This window comes from Camellia sinensis, chromosome 13 (genome assembly GCF_055761805.1).
Source record: "Camellia sinensis isolate YWXY chromosome 13, ASM5576180v1, whole genome shotgun sequence".
NCBI classification, from domain to species: domain Eukaryota; kingdom Viridiplantae; phylum Streptophyta; class Magnoliopsida; order Ericales; family Theaceae; genus Camellia; species Camellia sinensis.
Window position 1 is genome coordinate 137,166,923 of NC_138973.1, and position 18,161 is coordinate 137,185,083.

At 37.3% G+C, this 18,161-nt stretch overlaps 1 long non-coding RNA gene across 1 annotated transcript; it reads left to right on the plus strand.

Annotated features, from left to right (window-relative positions):
* Positions 1 to 3,645: 3,645 nt before the first annotated feature.
* On the plus strand, positions 3,646 to 4,706 carry LOC145806039 (uncharacterized). The gene is made up of 3 exons (XR_014348467.1): positions 3,646 to 3,696; positions 3,796 to 3,885; positions 4,432 to 4,706. It is a non-coding gene; the product is annotated as an uncharacterized LOC145806039 (long non-coding RNA).
* The last annotated feature ends 13,455 nt before the right edge of the window (positions 4,707 to 18,161 follow it).

Consider the following 18,161-nt stretch of genomic DNA (forward strand, 5'->3'; position numbering starts at 1 on the left):
AATTTTCTTATTTATGTGTATAAAGTTTTATTTATCACTCTAAAATTTTTGTATGTATAGATTCAATTTCTTCAAGAAAGAAATGTTAATGTTGTTATTCACGATGAGCGTGACCTTAATACTATTCGCATTCATGAGGTAAGCCTAAAAGTCGCTTCAACATTGGACATGTATTTTCTTATCATTTTAAAAATAATTTATAAATATATTCTACTTATTTTTTACAGGCAAAGGCAAAGGAAAAAGACAAGGTAATATCAAAGGAAACAAAAAAAGTTATTCCTTATGGCAAAGGAAAGGAAAATGCACATCCCATGGTATGGTTTCTCAACAATTTTTAAAAGTTTCTTTTTCGAATATTATATAGATTTTTTTAGGAATTGCATACTGTCATATACTATTTTTTATGTACATTTTTCAAAAGTTTCTTTTTCAAAAATTTATTCAATTCTTTTTATTGAATGTGAAATGTTTTTCTGAAGCATGTTAAAGTAAGCATTTGTACAACATGCCAATGCATTTGTATAAACATTAATTTAAATTTTTAATATGTTTGTCTATTTGTATGATAAAAATATGTTGCATTTGTACAATATGTTGCATCTACAACATAGCATAATAAAAATAAAATAGAAGAAAACGAAAAACGAAAATAAGAAGAAAGAACAATTATGTGATGAAAAGGAAACTACATAATATAATTTTTTTTAATTTTTATTTTTCTTATAAGAAGTTCTTAAGGAAAGAAGAAAAAGACAAAAATGCATTTTAATACAACAGAAACAACAAGAAGAGAGAAAAGGAAAGTACAAGACATTACATGCTAATATTCACATTTTACGTATCCAATGATTTAATATTTACCTTTTCAACGTACATTTTGTAAAGAGATGTGTAGTGTCTTAAAACCAATAAGTGCGTTCATAGTGAGTTTGCAGTTTTGTGTTTTCAAATTATTTTTCCCTTCCTTTTTAAATTTCATAAATACATGCATTGGTTCTTATATGACTAACAACTTAACCGAGTGAAGAGGAAAAGTTAGTTAAAAGGAAGAAAAATTACATGAGGAAAGGGAAGCAAGTTAGTTAATCTTCACATTTTATGCACATTCTTATATAATATTCTCATTTTAGGCACACAATGATAATGTGTTATCAAAAGCTGCATTGGCCCAACGTGCACGACGAGAACGTGAAAAAAATCAAAAGCCATGTTCTGCATACCAATTGGGACAACGCCTGCGACGAGAACGAGAAAGAAAAAGATCGAAGGAATGTATTAACCCAAGACAACCTTCTTTAACACCAAATTGGTAAAAAGAAAAAGAATTTTTTACCCAAGACAATTTTGAATTTTTTACTCTTACTATTACCACTTTATTATATAGATTTTAATTTGTTCACAATCTATTTCTGTAGGCCTCCTCCTACAACTCCATGTAGAAATGTTGGTGTCATAGCGATCCCGGGTTTACCCTTGTTGAACAGTGATCTGGACATGTGTCCGTGGATGTTGGTAGTTGATTATTATCTTGTTTACATCATTTTTACTTCGTATTTGAGTTATAGGATGTGTTGGGCAGGTTTGTTATGGGTTGGTTGAGTTTAGAAACCAAAACTAGTTGCCCAGATTTTGGCCTGTCCGCTCGAGGGGGTCTTCTTGCGCTCGAGCGGGGATTACACACTTCCAGTATTTCGTGTCTCTGCAAAACTTCTGCAGATGTGATTTTTGCGCTCGAGCGGGTTTGTTTACGCTCGAGCGGTGGCGCTCGAGCGGGTCGGTGGGCGCTCGAGCGGGTAGTACTTCCAGAGTATAAGTTCTGGGAGGGGAAAATCCACGCTCGAGCGGACTGGTTTTCGCGCTCGAGCGGAAGTGCTTTATTCTTGTGTCTTGGCGCTCGAGCGGGCCTTATTACGCTCGAGCGTGTCCAGATTTTTGTTCTTGGTGCTCGAGCGTCGTGTTCTCCGCTCGAGCGGGTCATGCGTATATGAGTTATCCGCTGGGTGATTTCAAATCACTTTTTGCTTTTCTTTCTCTCTCCTACTTTTTCTAAAAGCCATTTTGAGAGCTCCTCTCTCTAAAATCTTGTCTTCTCTCTAGATTTTGATCTAGCTAGGGTGAGTTCCTCACCTTCGGCCTTTGTAAAAGTCGTGTTGATCGTCGAGGGCGTCGTTTTCATCCGAGAATCTTGGTCTTTGGAGCATTTTGATTTTGGTCTTCATCTCCTTTGGAGCTCAAACTTTGAGGTAGGGATATCCTACTCCTCTCTATGGATTTTGTCTTTAAATTTTGGTATTTTGAGATGTTGGGGTTGGTTTGGTAATTTTGTGAAAGTTTGGGGCTTTTGTGTTATTTTACAAAAGTTGGGGTTTTATTTATAATAAACCTAGAAGCATGTTTGGTGTAGAGAAATGGAATAAATGTTGAATCATTGATGAAAATGGGACCTAAGGGTTGGGTTGGTAATTATGGAAAATGACCTAATTACATTGTTTGATTAATTGAGATAATTAATTGTGAGAAATGAGGAAATGAAATGGAATTGTTGAGATTGGGAATGTATGGGAAAAAGGGGTGTAGTTGAATTATTTATCACTCACCGAATTGAAATGTTGATTGAATATCCATTTGTGCATTTATTTTCTGTTTAGAAATAATTGCTTTGGGCTATCGGTGGAGGATAGTCGTGATTGTTGTAGACAATGCATGATGATTAGGCAAACGGAAACTAATCAATGGAATGTGTCATGGGATTTGACGGTTGATAGAATACATTAACTGTATGTATTGAGTGATTGTATATAGAACCAATGTGTTTGTATACGTTATGTGTAGAGGAGGAGATGGGGGATGTACTCCGCGGTTTAGGGGAAGATGGGGGATGTACCTCTAAACCGGATAGTGTTGGGAGGAGATAGGGGATGAACTCCGTAGATACAGCTCATATGCTTGTCTAGAGAAGTGAAGATAGAGCTTATATGCTTATCTTTGTGAAGTGTGGATATAACTTATATGCTTATCTGTGAATGTGGGATATTGTTGTTATACATATCTGTTGAGAATGTGGATATAGCTTATATGCTTATCTGTGAATGTGGGATATAGTTTTTATACATATCTGTTAAGAGGATGATAGAGCTAATATGCTTATTTGTTGAAAAAGGGAAAATGAAAAGTAACTTGGACTCATAAGTCGTATGACATAAATATGTAATTTATGGGAATGTATCAGTGTTGGCCATCTATCAATTGCTAATCTTTTAGTCATTGTTCATGGTTGGTTTAGTGTATTTCTACTGGGCTGTGGCTCACCCTATATGGGAATATCATTTTCAGGTACAGGTAGCATGCCACCTCCAAGGACGTAGATTGGGAGGCTAGAGGCGGACATACTTTTGTCGTTTTATTTTTGATGTATTACATGTAAATTCAAGCCAAGGGCTAAATATGTAAATGAGTTAGTACTCTTTTGTTGTAACCAAGTGTTAACTTGGAAAGCTGTAAGCCCGTAGGGCATTTTGCTTTTGTTGTTAACATGTAATGCTTTTGTAATGAAACTCTGATGAATGTAAGGTTGTGGGACTTTTATATATCCATGCATATTTATTTGATGGGTTTAATGTAGTTTTTTTTTAGGGCGTTATAGGTGTGGTCATCCGTGATGAGCACGACCTTAATGTTATCCGTGTTCGTGCGGTAAGTACAAAATCAAGTCAAACATTGTATGTATTTTATTTATATAAGATTATATAAGATTTTTTTTAATCTTTTCAATATTTTATTTATATTTGTTAGGCAAAAGATAAAGAAAAGGTCAACCCAATGTCTAAAGGAAAAGAAAAGATGGCTCCTTCCGGCAAGAGAATGACAAATGCATGTCAAGTGGTATATATTCTTTTTTGAAAATATGATGCAAAACTAATCAAAATTTTGATAGTTAAAATATATGAGTGTGTAAAATGAATTTATTGTTTTATGTTGTTTTTGTAGAATGATTGTAATATGTTTTCCTGTAACTTGCTATTATTTGTATGTATTTTTTAAATTTATTTATTCTTATTTTGCATGGATACATGTGCATTTATAATGTACTATCCATAAGTTGCTACTTATATAAAGAGAATAGGAAAAAAGAAACGAAGAAATAAAGAAAAAATATATAAAGAAAGGAGAAACTAAATAAGATAGGTTTTTAATTCTTATTTAATATATAAAATAGAAAACAAAGAAAGGGAAAGGGAAAGTGAAGAAATAAGAAGATAGAAAGGGAAGAAATAAGAAATAAAGAAATAAAGATAACACTATTAAAGGTATAAAACAAATAAAATATAAAACAAAATTAAGAGAAAGGGAAGAAATAAGAAGATAGTTTCATTTTAAACACAAAATATTCACATATTTTGCTTTAATGATAAAATATTTTCTTTTTAGGCACAAAATGATAATATAATATCAAAAGCTGCATTGGCCCAACGGGCACGGCGAGAGCGTGAAAAAATTGAATTTCAATGCTTGCAACGAGAGCAAGAGGGATTAGAAGAATGTGTTCAAATAAGACAACGTTCTTTAACACCAATTCGTCGCGATCGCACTCACTTGGAGTGGGAAACAATAACTGAAGATTCTCAGTCGGCACAAAAACGAACAATGGTTACCTATCATCAGACATGTTCGTTTTCTATGCCAAGCACATCTTCAAATTCACAAAGGAATCAGTAAATTACTGTGTCTACTCCTATAAATCGATTTCTTCAAGCACATCTTCAGATTCTCACATCTTCAATACATACTTTTACTCATACCGTTTTGTTTTACAGAATTTTATTTATACACAAATATTTGTAGGTCTACTCCTATAAATCGATTTCTTCAACAAGATCTATGTACTGATGATGAATTAGAAGATCTACCTACGAGTATATCAATTGGCGCCCGGGCACACAAAGATTCTTGCCGCCATTATCTTGGCAAGATGGATGTATTATGTCCTTATTGTTCAGCCTTACATTGGATGGATGAAAAATTGACAAAATCATCTATAAAGCGTCCCTTATTCGGAACTTGCTATTTGGAAGGGAAGATTAGGCTACCTTTACTTATTACACCCCCTCCACCACTTCAGGCATTGTATGATGGGAATAATGATCAATCAAAATCCTTTCGAAGTTATACTCGAGTGTACAATGCAACCAATGCTTTTACGAGTCTTGGTGCTACATTGGATCCTAGAGTACTCAGTGGAAGGGGCCCTACATCATTCACAATTCATGGGGAATTGCGACATCGAATAGGATCACTACAACCACAACCAAGGCAGGATGCGAGTTATGCTCAGCTGTATATCTATGACCCTTATTCAGCTTTAGAAATTCGTAATCGTAGAAATCCTAACTTGAGAAGGGATGTTCTCAAAACTATTCAGGATAGTTTGTTGCAAGTCAATGCATTTGTAGATAAATATAGCCAGGCTCATGCCATTTTACATCAATTAGACTCGGCAAGACACAATCTACCTGCTCATCTTCATTACAGTTCAACAACTGATCGACGTCGGTATAACCTACCAACTACAGATGAGATTGCAATTGTAATACCAGGTGATGGAACAGAGGTAAATGGAATGAGAGATATTATTTTACATTTCCGAGGAAATAATGAGTTGATGCAAATTAATGAATGTCACCCAGCATACTTGCCATTACATTATGTTCTATTATTTTCATATGGTGAGCTTAGATGGGAACCTGAGTTGAAATTGTGGAATGTTCAGTATGATCGACCTTCAATTGATCGACTTACTCAAATGAATTTTTATAGTTATCGTTTGTTTGAACGACCCATAGAGTATTCAACAATTTTGAGAGGTGGGAAACTATTTCAAGAGTTTTTGGTAGATGCTTGGGCTGCAACTGAGCAAAATCGATTGACATACTACAAGCTTAATCAAGGGAAACTTCGGGCTGAGCTTTACCAAGAGTTGTCAGATATGGATCCAGATTATGTGCGACCTGGACAAATTGGTCAAAGGTTTGTTTTGCCATCTTCATTTACTGGTAGTCCTAGACATATGTTTGAAATCTTTCAAGATTCAATGGCTATCACACGATACAACCAACACCCAAATATTTTTCTTACCATGACTGCAAATCCCAATTGGCCAGAAATTACTTCAGCATTATTACCATATCAAAAACCTATTGATCGTCCTGATTTAATTGCCCGTGTTTTTGAGTTAAAGAGAAAATGTTTGATGAAGGAGATAGAAACAAATAAAGTGTTTGGAAATAAAGTTGCACATGTTTTTACAATTGAATTTCAAAAACGAGGCCTCCCTCATATGCATGCACTTTTATTTCTCAAGGGTCCAGACAAAATTCGGACATGTGCTCAAGTAGACAAATTGGTGTATGCAGAATTTCCAGACCCAAAAGACGATCCAATGCTTTTTGAAACTATCAAATGTTGTATGGTACATAGACCATGTGGTGCTCGAAATCCGCAAGCACCATATATGGAAAATGGTAGATGCACTAAGAGATACCCTCGAGTTTTCACAGAAACAACAACTATAGATCAAGATGGATACCCTATCTATCGTCGTCGCAATAATGGTCAAGTACATATTGTAAGAGGGCAAGAAGTTGATAACAGGGATGTCGTACCATACAATGCATATCTTTCAAAACTTTTCAACTGTCATATAAATGTGGAAGTTTGTGCCGGAATGAGATGTGTCAAGTATATACATAAGTACATTTATAAGGGTTATGATCGTACAACGATGGTGTTAGGAATGATAAATGAGATTCAACAATATCTCGATGCAAGGTATATTGGACCTCCAGAAGCTGCTTGGCGAATATTTGGTCATCCTTTGCATGCAGAGATGCCAACAGTTGTACGATTGGCACTTCATTTACCTGGAATGCATCGTGTTGTTTTTAACCCAGAAGAGTCATTACAAACTGTAGACGTCCTCGAACGCCCCGGGAGGGTTAAGTCCCGTTCTGTTCATTTGGGGTCACTACAGCTCGGACTCTTAAAATGTCACGGTTCCTAATCTGAACCAAAGAGTCCAAATCCGGCAAATCGTTTTGAGAAACTGATTTTTTTTGAAAAAGTAGTGCCAAATATGGACTGCTTTGCCAGATACAGAGTCGCCACCTAAATATTTTATTTTGGGAAATTTAGGAAACCCTGACTCGGTGCCAAAAGGCCACGTGTCCGTCATCACCAAAGTTGCCTCGGCTCGGGAACTTGGGTACGATTGGGGAAGGTCACTTCGTGAGCACCCCCGCTCGCCCGGTCATAGACCGGCCTCTACTAACCATGATATCAATTTTTGAAAATATTGTATGTTCTTATTCCGGTTATTAGCCTAGGTTACTATGTGATGCTCACAGCATACAAGTATAGACTGGATCGCCTGAATTGGAACAAAACATTTCATGCTTGTTTTTTGAAAATGGTTTGCTACCTGCAGGTAGGCTTGAAACATTTGATGATTCATTCCAATTCAGATAACCCAACCTTCACCCACAGGCATTCAGGCAGGTATATCAGATAAGCACATAGCCTCATGGTAAGCATGCTATTCATGGCAGCACTCACACGCATGCAAGGATGCTAAAGCATAAAGCTTACCGAGTACTCCAAGCCAAAATAGGAATTCATTAGAAATCATGCATGAAACCTAATTGTACAGAAATGCCTAATGCAACACATACAAAATGCAATTATAGCAGGCTCGGCTATTCTAAGATGATATATGAAATGCTACAGCTATCATGTATTCAATTTGGAATTGAAAGTACAATGCAGTTAGTATGATGCGCCGAGCCCGGTGCATGCAAAACTGATGAATGAATGCAAACATGCTGTCATACTGTATGCTAATTGAAATATGCCCTAATCTAACCATCATAAGCTGGTAAATAAAAGGGAAGAAAGACATGGGGTTGGAAGACATACATCACACTCACGCACACTTATTACAGTTGTGCCCTCACTCGGAGGGTCCGAATAAATAATACAGTCCGAATATTACAGTCCCGAATAAAAGAATATTACAGTCCAAAATATTACAGAATCCTAATTAATTAATGAATTAACTAAGAAAGCAAATAAAACTGGCGTGCAAGCCAGGGACTGCCTTGCTTCTGACGGATGATGCATGTCCGGATTGTCTTGCGCGGAAATCCACCGGAATGCCCCAATTAGCCTCTGTTTACACCTGTTCTTGAAATGCGTGCCAAGCCCCAAAAAGTTGCTGATTCTTCGTTTTGCTGCAACAGAGAGCAGGAAAGGGGCACAGCAATGTATTTGCACAGATATATGCATGTCTCGATCCTCGTGCCACCAATCATGCATACCGAGGCATGATGGCCGAGGAGTCGAAATGCACAATTTAATATAGGATGAATGCACATGAAACTACAGCTAAAACCTAACTCCATCATGGATAATCCGGAGTGTCGGTGACTGGGAAATTGAGACACATTCCGTCACTCGGAGTACGAAATGTAACTCGTTTCCTGTGCCCGGGCTAACTCCTATTCCGGACACGATGCAATATGCATGATATGCGTGAGGTGCAACTAAGATACAATCCTAACATACTCAATGCTATGGAATGACATGCCTCGAAATACGTGCACACGGGCACGCAAACCGAGACAATGATAGAATGTAATCTAAGATACAACCTAGTATGTATTATGCTATGAAAATGAGGTGTCTCGAAATGCGTGCACACGGACACGCAAACCGAGACAATGGCAGAATGCGATGAAATGAGGTGCCTCGAAACGCGTGCACACGGGCACGCAAACTGAGGAAATGACAGAATGCGATGAAAATGAGGTGCCTCAAAATGCGTGCACACGAGCACGTAAACCGAGGCAATGGCAGAATGCTATGAAATGACATGGAAACATGATATGGGCTTATACCAACATGAGTGAGCCTCAGCCACACTCACATAGGATGCCGGTGAATGAAAATGGGGTGCCTCGAAATGCGTGCACACGGGCACGCAAACCGAGGCAATGACGGAATGCGATGAAATGACATGGGAACATGATATGGGCCTATACCAACATGAGTGAGCCTCAGCCACACTCACATAGGATGCCGGTGAATGAAAATGGGGTGCCTCGAAATGCGTGCACACGGGCACGCAAACCGAGGCAATGACGGAATGCGATGAAATGACATGGAAACATGATATGGGCTTATACCAACATGAGTGAGCCTCAGCCACACTCACATAGGATGCCGGTGAATGAAAATGGGGTGCCTCGAAATGCGTGCACACGGGCACGCAAACCGAGGCAATGACGGAATGCGATGAAATGACATGGAAACATGATATGGGCTTATACCAACATGAGTGAGCCTCAGCCACACTCACATAGGATGCCGGTGAATGAAAATGGGGTGCCTCGAAATGCGTGCACACGGGCACGCAAACCGAGGCAATGACGGAATGCGATGAAATGACATGGAAATAGCATATTGGCTTATACCAACATGAGTGAGCCTCAGCCACACTCACATAGGATGCCGGCGGATAAAAAAATGAGGTGCCTCGAAATGCGTGCACACGGGCACGCAAACCGAGGCGATGACGGAATGCAATGAAATGACATGGAAATGATAGCAATCATTCTAATGGAATTTCAGCATTAAAATATGGGGGAAAACAGTCCCGAAATGAGGCGAAATGACATGAAATGCATGGAATTATCCCGAAATGCGAATTTAGGCACCCGAAATGACCTATAGCTAGACAGTCCCAAAAAAGGCACTTTCACAGTTATAAACATGGCCAAACAGCAAGCATAGGTATGGCAAAAATGGCATGCAAGAATAGGGGCCGAAAGAGGGGTAATGAAGTAAGTGATACAAGAAAAACCCAAACTGAAAATTTTCCTTCTACAACACTGAAGAGGGACCAAAAATATGAATATTTACAGTATATGGAAGCCTCAAAATCAGTATACAAACATGCTAAAAAATGAGCACAAGATTGGGGCTCAAAAGGTGCTATAACATGAAGTATACAAAATAATCACCAAACAGCCAAAGACCCTTAATAAAACATGTATAATGGACCAAAATAAGCACTTTTACAGAACTGTAAAATGGCCAAAAACAAAAGCATGGTAGGCTACCTAAACATGCAAGAATGGGGAATAAAAGAGGGATATAACATGAAGTGACCTATGGAGGCCCCAAACCATGAAAGGACCTAAATGAAACATGAATAATGGACCAAAATAAGCACTTTTCCAGAACTGTAAAATGGCCAAAAACAAAAGCATGGTAGGCTGCCATTGCATGCAAGAATGGGGAAGAAAAGAGGAGTATAAAGGTAGGTACAACATGGAAGTCCCAAATGGTGTTGAGCCCTTCTTCAATGTTGAAGAGGGGCTCAAAATAAGCCTAATATCAGTTTACAACATGCTCGAAAACAGATTTCTCATGGGTCAAAAATAGCATGCAAAACTATGACATACAAGAGGATCAAAGAAGCAAGTGTGTCATGGAGGGCTCAAACAGGGTTGAGCCCTTAATGAAAAGTGAAGATGAGCTCAAAAGAGGACCCTTTTCAGTTTGGGCCGGAGCTTGAAACAAAAAGCAAGTGAGGCTTACAAATAGATCAAGAAAAAGGGTCAAAATGAAGAAAAGGTTACTCACCCTTGAAGACTCAAACTTTTGTTGCTTCTTGGATGGATTTGCAGCTTCTTTGGCCTTTGAGAAACCTTCCTTGTTGCTGGAAATCAGGTGGTGGTGGTAGAGCTTGGTGGTGTAGAAGGAATGATGGTTAGGGACTTAGAGATTTTTCAAGAAATGAGAGGTATAGAAATGGAGTTATGTATGGAGGCTTGAAGAAGAGTTTTTCTAACCCCAAAATACTACAAGGCTTGCTTGCTATATAGGCCAACAAGGGGGTGTAAAGGTGGGGGAAAAGGAGAGTAATATTCCCCCAGGAAATATCCCCCAGATAAAGATCTTTTCTGGGGGATAAAGCCTCACAGCTGTAAAGGGAACAGTGCAAGGAATACGGCCGGCCTGGTACTTTTGTTGCAGGTGGCCGGCCGGCCACACCCCCTAGCCGGCCGGCTAGGGGTCAAAAGGTTCAATGAGATTTTCTGGCCGGCCACCAACTGGTGGTGTTCTCCTATGTGTGTACAACACAACCATGTGGTTAAAATTCCAAGAAAGTGGGTCCAAGGGGTTCAACATTGGCTTGGAAAGAGGGGTTCAAAAGGGTCAATTTGAATTACTGGCCGGCCATGAACTTTTAGGGTCCTCTCATGTGTGTACATCACAAATATGTGGTTCAAAGTTCAAGAAAAAGGGTCCAAGGGGTTCAACATTAGCCCGGAAGGAGGGGGTCAAAAGGGTCAAGTTGAATTACTGGCCGGCCATGAACTTTTAGGGTCCTCTCATGTGTGTACATCACAAATATGTGGTTCAAAGTTCAAGAAAATGGGCCCAAGATGTTCAACATTAGCCCGGAAGTGCGAAAAACGGGCGCCGGAGGGCGTCGGAGGATGTATAACTGGTTGCTGCAACAATTGCTGGCCTCTCACCCTTCAGTGACCTCTCCGGTGATAAAACAGAGGTACCTGCCAAAAATGAACGAAAACCGTTGCAAAACGAATGCTCGGGGACCAAAACACGCAGTTCGGGGTCCCGAAAATGGGCTGTTAAGCACCGAAAGTGGCATTCGGCCATGAAGTGGGCTTCTCAGCCCCCAGTGTCCCTCAAAAGGGATCAAATAAGATGTATGCCAAAAATTAGAGCAAACGGAGATGGTTAGGCGGTCCCGAACCGAGGCACACGGCCTGACGGCTCCGAAAACCGGAAACCGGACTCCGAAATGGGCAAAATGGCCTACGGCCACCAAATGTAGCCTACGGCCACTGAGAGATGGTCTACAGGACCTCTCCCTCCCCTCAGGAAAAGAAACAGAGAAAACCGAGCCTGGTTCGCAAACCGAGACAAGGCATAGAAGAGGGTTCGGAAGTCCGGAGGCAGGGCTCACGGCCGCGACTCTAAAGCTTCTGAACGAGCACATTATGCAACATCACCAAGCGCTCAATCGGTGACGTCTGAGTCTTAAGGTCGGTCAAAAATGGGGTGTCTACACAAACGATTCAATCTAGAGCTGGTCAACAAATGTCAACTCTTACTGGCTTCTTTGCATATTGTGCTGCCAGTGAAGATGAATGTCCATTCACTTATCAAGAATTTCCACAACATTTTGTCTGGCTCAAGTCAGAAAAGAGATGGAAATCAAGAGAAAGGGGATATGCAATTGGTAGAATGTACTTTGCTAGCCCTAATTGTGGTGAAAGATTTTATCTACGTTTGTTACTAACCGTTGTCAAAGGACCAAAGTCATTTCAGTCTTTACGCACAGTCGATAATGTTGTGCATGATACATTTAAATTAGCATGTATTGCAAGGGGGCTTTTAGAAGATGATGAAGAATGGATACAATGCTTGAAAGAGGCTGTAGTCATAAAAACTGGATATCAATTGAGAAGATTGTTTAGTATTATTCTTACCTAGTGCTCTCCACTAAATCCATATGCATTATGGAATCAATTTTCAACGCATATATGTGATGATCTTGCACATAAGATTTGTACATTGTTTGTCATTTCTAAACCAACTGAGGCTCAAATTGAAGATTATGGTCTCCATCTTTTGAATCAAATGCTTCATGAATCAGGCAAAAGTTTAATTGACTTCCCACCCATGCCACAACCTACTGCAAATTGGAGTGCAGTAGTTGGTAATCGATTGATAGTTGAACATCAACAACTGCAGAGTGAGGCAGAACATGCAGATCCACAAATTACTATTAATTGTCTCAATAATGGACAGCAGAATGCTTATAATACAATCACTTCTTCAGTTTTTCAAAATAAAGGAACTGTTTTCTTTCTGAATGGGGGTGCAGGAACAGGGAAAACATTTCTATACAATACGATTGCATTAAAATGTCGTAGCCTTGGGCATATCGTTGTTGCTGTGGCTTCATCTGGAATTGCATCACTGTTACTGGTAGGAGGTCGCACTGCACATTCAACATTTTCCATTCCGTTAGATGTCTTGGAAAATTCACTTTGTGGGTTTAGCAAACAATCATTACAAGCTGAGTTTTTTAGAGAAACAAAACTCATAATTTGGGATGAAGTTCCTATGCAACATAGACATTGTGTTGAGGCGGTTGATCGTACATTGAGGGACATTTGTGATAGTGAAAATCCATTTGGGGGTATTACTGTTGTTCTTGGAGGAGACTTTCGACAAATCTTACCAGTTATACCCAAAGGAGTTCGTGAGCAAATTGTGAATGCATCATTAAGACACTCTGTTCTATGGAAGCATATATATATCTTGACTTTGGATTTGAATATGCGCTTGAATCATGACGGCCATGAAAATGCTAATTTTGCAAATTTCTTGATGGAGGTAACACTACTTTAACCTGTATTATATAGATTTTAAATTAATAAATTGTGTTTACACTTACTCTTTTATTGATTTCACTTTTTTTTAGATTGGGACCAATCCTCAAGAAATCGTTAACCTTCCATCAACAATACACAAATGTCAAGATTTGAATGAATTACTCTCTACAGTTTATCCACAATTGAATATGATAGAGACGTCAACCCCAACATTTTTAACTGAACGCACAATTCTGTTTGCGCGTAACGATGATGTCAGTGACATTAATACTACTGCGTTGAATATCTTTCCAGGGAGATTATATACTTATCTTGCAGCAAATAAAATGTTTGAAGATAATGAAATTGATCCTACCATTACGATATCCTAATGAATATTTAAATTCATTGGATCCTCCTGGGTTGCCAACTTTTAAGTTAGAGTTGAAAGTGGGTTGCCCTATAATATTGTTGAGAAACATTGCACCGAAAGATGGACTATGTAATGGTACAAGATTGATGGTTACTAGGTGTGGCACTCGCATAATTGAAGCTTAAATTTTAACTGGAGAAAAGTTTGGCAATTTGGCATTCATACCAAGGATATCTTTGACACCATCTTCTTCAGAAATGCCTTTCCAAATGACAAGACGTCAATTTCCAGTCCGATTGGCATATGCCTTGACCATTAATAAATCTCAAGGACAATCTGTGAAATTTGTTGGGGTTGATTTGCGTATACCAGTGTTTAGCCATGGGCAATTATATGTGGCATTGTCTAGATGTACATCATTTGATCGTATAAGTATTCTCCCTCCTAAAGATAATTTGGATTCTACTACAAATATTGTTTATCCTGAAGTGTTGCTGTAGTACTCTATGCAGATTAAATGACGTTTTATTAGAAGGTAACCACGTAGATTTATTTTTGTTGATTATATAACTTTTTAAAAAATTTTAATTTAATAATAATTTGAAATTTGGACTTTTGTAGGATTGGACCGAAAAATCTATGGAGCTTAAAAGGAGAAATACGACTACCTTGCTTCGATGGGGATGTAATAAGGTAATTTCAATCTGAAAGTATTTTGACATGTATATTTCCGACACATGTACTAATCTATATTTTTTTTGTTTCCACAAATTACCAGATTGTTGTGCATATTCCTCATTGGGGATACATAAAAGTTGATACAAAGACTTTTTGGAAAGTAATGAGGAGGAAGTTTGGGCAAACGCATATTTGAAGACATGTTATTGACACATCTTTTGTAAAGCATACATATTTTTGGTGTATGACAATATAATTTTTTGTGTATGACATGTTAGTGACACATCTTTTGTAAAGCATACATCTTTTGTAAAGCTTTAACCCACTTTTTGTAAAGTTTTAACCTACTCTTTTGGTGTATGACAGTATAACTTTATTTCTATTTTTTGTTCAGTGTTTACACTTTTTTTTACTGCCTTTTATATTTTGATATGCAATATAACTTTAAATCTTAAATGTTTGTTTCTTAATTTGCATTAAGATTAGGGAGAGTTGTCATTTTATTTGAGTTTTGTAGAGCGTGTAATACAAGCAAAATTGTTGTAAGTTCTTTAAGAAGAAAAATATTTCAATATATTTTTTCAGTATCTTTATCAAAAAATGACATAAACTTTATAAATTTCAACATAATACGTATAAATTATAACTGCATTTTAATTTTAAAATTATTTACACCGTGCCTTTAGACACGGGCATACGCTAGTCTACAATATTTTAGAATATATTTTGTACAAAACATATGAAAATCCCCTAGGTCAATGGATCGTATTCTTGACGGTACCTAGAGAGGGTTCTTGACCTTTGGGAATAAGTATCATGAAATCAAGGAAAAAGTAAATTAAGGACCCTAAATCATGGAAATATGTCTTGTACCTATCCATCAATCTAGTTCCATTCCAACCAAATAAGGGTTAAACCATATTTAAACCTCATAATCAATATCCATTTCATTTCATTCCAACCAAATCCAAATTTATTCCACTCAATTCCAACCAAGGGCAATTACGAGCTTTCACCATGTTTTGCCTATAAATAGAACCATCCCTCAAGCTTTTGTTCACACTTCAAAAACACACCACCACACCCCAAGGTTTTGAGAGGGAAGGGGGAAGAGGGAGAGTAAGAGTGAGCAATTTAAGAGGATTTTTAAATGAAAAATCCTCGTAGTTTTGATCAATAAGTGGAGCAATTTTCAGCACTTGAACTTATTAAAGGAATTTCTAACTTGAGCTTGAAGGGCAATGAAACCTAGTTTTTGCAAAATTGAACTTCAAAAGCAATTCTCGAATCATAAATAAGCATAAGGAAAGTTAGGAACATAATTAATGATCATTCATTTTGAGTTGTGTCTCTTTTCTTTGGCATTTGGTTTAGTTGCTAGTTGGGTCGTTTCGTATCGTAGGGGTGGTGTCTTGTTGTGGGTGCATCGTTTTATTGTTTCATGTCGTGGGCACGTCTCCATCTTGTTGCTTTGTATCATGGGTGTATCATCTTGTTGTCTCGCATCATGGGCATGTTGTGGTTTACATTCTCTTTAATTGCCTACATCGAGTCTTTGTTGTGTCTCTCAAACTGCACTTAGTTTCAACCCTCAAAAGATGACCAACATGGCCAGAGAATCTTTCATCTGAAGATTACATAACTTGTCATTTGTTGTGATGCCAAACATTTGCAAAATTCCTACCGTTACTATATCCTTTTGGAAATTATTTGTCCAATACAATGTAAAACCCCAAAATGTGGGTATGTGTGCAAAAGAAAAGAGAGATAAAAGAAAAGAGAGGTGTGAGGCAAGTGAAAAGTGAGAAAATTGCATCAAACCAAAAAGAGAGTAGAAGTGAAGTCAAATAATGTAAAAGTACCACATTACAAGATCACCGGGGTGATCACCATTTTGAAGGCACGATGTCAGCAAGTGCAACTTGTCTGAAAGATGAAGTAGAACAGCACATGTAGATTTACAGTGGAGGTCATCTATTTTATAGAATGTTAGAGATTGCTTTATGCAGTTTGAGGTCTATTGAGTAATTTTTCTCTATAGGGCCATTTTTCTCAGTTAAGTCATTTTTCTCTGCAGTTTACCAAAAAATTGGATTGTCTGGTCTTGTGAATGAATGATGCCACTTCATGATTTTGTCTATTCAACAGTTTAGATTGTATTGAAGAAAAAAGGTAATGGTTTTGTCTCTCGTAAGCATCATGTTTGGTGATGTCCCTTCCTGTCGTTACCCTTTCTTCCCTTCTCCATGGCTAGCTCAACCTTGTTCCTTGCCATACACCTATCCCTCACCCATTTCACCACATATAAATAAATAAATAAATAAATAAATACATTTTTTGAATATGAAGAGAGAAAATAATTAAAGGTATGAATGGTTGCACGAGTGCATGGGTTACAAAGTAGTTGGTGATGGTTTAGTTAATACTTGATAAGATTAGCTAGAATATGGTGGTCATGACATGCATCAGAAGTTGCTGAAGGAAATTGCATCAATTGGTTGCCTCTGACAATGGTCGGAGTTTAGATCTCAAGTGAAGGTGAGATGTCTTGAAGGATTGCGATAGGTGGAGACGACACAATTGTAAGTGAGCGGAGAGAAAATTGTGCAAGAGATGAAGGTGATTTATCAAAGGTGAGGGGTTGTCATGAGGTTCAAAGGTGATGGTATCAACATCGTCATTTGATTCGAGAGTTGTTACGGCAAGTACCACATCGCCACCAACAAGCAGTATCTCCTCAGCGTGACTGGTTAAAGAGTTTCTCAAATGCTTCCCAAAAAATTGGATTCGAGATGGGTTTTATGTTTTTTCTGAAACCACGGTACAGTAACTACCTTTGCGAAAAACATTCATTTATTCAAAAAGTGAGTGAGAAATTAGACTTCCAAATTTAATCATTTACAAATGTATAATTTATTTTATAATCATATTGAAATTCAAAATTTGAATTTATTTACAGTTACCAAAAATTGAAAGTTTCTTTTTCTTCTATTTATTTATTATATTTATTATTATTTTAATTTCTATTTTTTTTTAAAGTTAGTTTGTTGGAATTTGAAACTAAATAGTGTTTGGTTAATATATTATTTTCAATTGAATATGTCTCTGTTTATATCTCTTATCAAATTGACCAAAAAAAATATGTTCACCATTTATATATAAATAATAATATAATCTAAAACGGTTTAAATTTAGACTCAAACCAGTGCACAGGTTTTAAATTACAATCATCATGCTTTTATTTATGCCCCCTCCCCCACAAAAAAAAAAAAAAAGGGCATGCAGAGTTTGATATATAAACAGACTCTACCTTCAAGACAAATTCTTTTCATTCTCTTTCTATGGTTCGATACAGTTACATAAAACATTATTATTATTTTTCTATTCAGATATGCATATTACTCACAATAATAAAAGGGAAAAATCAAATGATGGTCAAACATCATGATCAAAACTTAATTGTGCAAAAGTAAGTCCATTACATTAATTCTTTGATAAATTTTAACATATAATTATTTATAATTCGTACAAATTTTTTTTGATAATATAAATTGGCAATAAAGTTGAATACACTCATAATAATAGGCCTATAAACATTAAGAAATTACTTATGCAATTTTTATATGGATCGAAACATT